This window comes from Nanorana parkeri, unplaced genomic scaffold (assembly GCF_000935625.1).
Source record: "Nanorana parkeri isolate BGI_ZX_2015 unplaced genomic scaffold, ASM93562v1 scaffold351, whole genome shotgun sequence".
NCBI classification, from domain to species: Eukaryota; Metazoa; Chordata; class Amphibia; order Anura; family Dicroglossidae; genus Nanorana; species Nanorana parkeri.
This window is the reverse complement of record NW_017306619.1, coordinates 497,765-500,979: the sequence shown is the minus strand read 5'-3', so window position 1 is coordinate 500,979 and position 3,215 is coordinate 497,765.

Sequence of the window (3,215 nt, the reverse complement as noted above, 5' to 3'; positions counted from 1 at the left end):
CTTGTGCAGGGTGACTGGTCTTGTCTCCGCCCCCCCCTATAATAGAGACCGGTCACTGCTGCTGTGCCGCCCCAATGGGGCATAGAATATGTTATTACATTAATGTTAGTAGATAGTTTTCCCTATACCATTTTCCTATGGCCATTCTATAGTAAGTTATATGCTGCCATCTAGTGGCCTTTTGTGATATTGCACCTGTTTTTCTTGTATTCCTTTCATGTGATGACACATTTCCTCTGTATGTAAGCCCCACCCTTCTTCTTGGTCAGTATTTCCTGTGTCATGGCCACAGCTAACAGGCCACATGTAATAAGGACACATGTACTCTGAATAGTACCGTAGGAAAGGCATCATCTTTTGACCGCATAATACTGAAAACCATCCATCTGCTGTATCCTGTTGTCTGATGTGCAGAATAAAGCAACCTTTGTGGATGAAAGGGTATTAGTGAGTTCAGCTATCTGACAATGAACGTCCTCAGTGATTGAATCTACTTATACAGGCCAGGCATAGAGGTCTCACAAGGGATACATCGCTATCACAACAATCAGAGTCAGAATAGCTGCTCTCCTTGTGCAGGGTGTGTGGTCTTGTCTCCGCCCCCTCCTGTAATAAAGACCGCTCACTCTCAATGTGCACGGTGACTGGTTTTGTCTCTGCCCCCTCCTGTAAGAACAGTCACTGCTGCTCTCTCTCCTTGTGCAGAGTGACTGGTTTCGTCTCTGCCCCCTCCTGTAAGACCGGTCACTGCTGCTCTCTCCTTGTGCAGGATGACTGGACAGGTCTCCACCTCTCCTGTAACCAGTCACTGCTGCTCTCTCTTTCTGTAGGTTGACTGGACTTGTCTCCGCCCCCTTCCTGTAATAGAGACCGGTCACTGCTTCTCTCTCCTTGTGCAGGGTGACTGGTCTCATCTCCGCCCCCTCCTGTATTAAAGACCGCTCACTGCTGCTCTCCACCGCCTCCTGTAGCGTTTCTGCAGGCAGGCTGTAGTGGGTGGAGCCTGCCGAGTCCCTCCCACGGCTCAGCTGATGCTATGTGCAGCTCAGTGATGTCACGGGCTACAAAGGCATTTGGTGCACACACACGATTTCTATCCTTTGTGGCTCCAGAATCTGCCCGGAGTCCAGTTTTAAAGAATGGTCACTACTGACACAACCAGGTTTCAGCTTTCATTCTGATTGGCCACTTTGGGCGGATTTCCTACTTCCGTGCACCCGCTACCGAAATTTCATTGTTTAAAAAGGAGAACTATGGGGTCCGGGCTTTTCCCATAGTCCTCCTTAGGGTAACGGGAGGACACAAACTAGCGTCCTCCCGTCACCCAAAGCTCAGTATATAGAGAGCTGCTACTCGCGGTATACTGAGACGCCGCAGCTGATCCCGACATCGAGATCCACCCAGCTGCGTGAGTGACAGCTGGCTATGCCTATCTAGATGCAGCTGTATCCGCCCCCTCCCCCGTCCTTTAAAGTGACATTAAGGCCCCATTCACACCTATGCGTATTGTAATATGCGTGTCTGTCGCGCGACCGTCACGCGTTTTTTTACCGCGATTTTCGCGCGATTCCAAAGCTACTTGGCAGTATTGGAATATAACATGGGTGCAAAAATGGAAAAAAGGGCCTCAGTCATGAAGGGGTTAATGTCACTTTAAATCTCAAAAAGCAAAAAAAAAAAAAAAGTAACAGACGAGACATTTCCAGAATTGCGCAGAAAATAAATCTGCGCTGCCGTCGGCCAGACACACACAAAGCAGCAGCACGAGGCGCGGTGTGAAATAGATGGAACTTTATTCTAATAGCTTTAATTACAGTGCTTGTTCGTCCAAATGAAAACAAGTTTACAAAAAACAGTTGATTACGATTCGTTTACTGAAAGCAATAAAGATTCCACATCACTAAATGAACCGGCTCGCACAGGTCCCGACGTCTCCACCCAGTTCCAGCGTTTCAGTGTCGATCAGAAGTAAAAAGGAGTTAAAAAAACAAAACAAAAAAAGTTATCAAATGGCAAATCTGAGCCTTGCAGCACGAGGCGTGCCACCGGGAATGATTCCGGACAGGAGAGAAGGGTGGTCTGCGTTCTTCTATGGAATGACTGCACGGGGGGAGGGGAATCGGTTACCGCTGGGTGGAAGTCAAGAACGGATCAGGGACGCGGGTAAGTCGCCCCGCGACATTCACACTGTGGGACAAAGGATTCTGGGAACACAGCCATCCCCCGCTAAAGCTTTAGGCCGTCGCCAAGAGCATAGGACGATGCAACCAGCTGTGGTTCAGGTTTTCACCGGCAGTCACATGGGCGCCAATGGCTGTCCTCCTAAGTCTGCATTGTGAAGCCTCAACCGGGAGGCCGCAAAACTCAACAGCACCAAACACTGAAGAAAAGCCTTGCATGGGTCAAGTGCCCGTCCAGCCGAACCTTTTCCCCCCCCTTCAGCATTGGGTAAAGTAAAGGTGGTGCAGGTTGAGGAGGATCCCCGTCACCATTTTACTACTCTCTGGGAAAGAAAGTTCCTCTCACTTGACAACAGTTTCATGAGATAGAAGCTAAAGAATATCAATAGATTAGGTGACAACTAGAACCAGTGTCGGCTTTGACTTCCTGTCTGCGGAAACCGTCACAGTGACCGTGAGGGAGCAGTAAACATAACCCCTCTGAAATGGTGACATCACTGGATCCTCGGTGCGCCTACGTCACCAACTTGTGGATCGCTTTCAAGCAGTAACCAGGTTTGCCGTCACCATTTGCACCCCTTAAAGCTGAACTCCGGGATAGTCTTCGTGTGGTGCAGCCGGAGCAAAATACAATTCATCACATAATGGGAGTTGTACATGGGAACGGTCAGGATTGCGGGGTCGTTTGGTCAGGCCAGTGGGAGGGGTAGAACCGGGGTTTCCTGGCCTGTCAATCATGGCGACACATCACGGCAGGCTAGACTAGGATGCCTGTACACCATTGTGCTTCGGGGTGTCATCTTTATCCGTGTTCCTCTAGCATGACATCTATAGATCAAGCAAAAGGAATACAAAGATGACACAATGGTGTGCGGGCAAAATCTCTTCTGGATTGTATGCTCCGGTAACATCCATCAGTTCTTCCGGCACCCAATGGATTCTGGGATACATCGGACAGATTAGAGGATATTACTAAGGCTAGAGGAGGAGTCTCCTGGCCTGTCAATACGTCATGGCGGGCAGGACAGTCCAGAG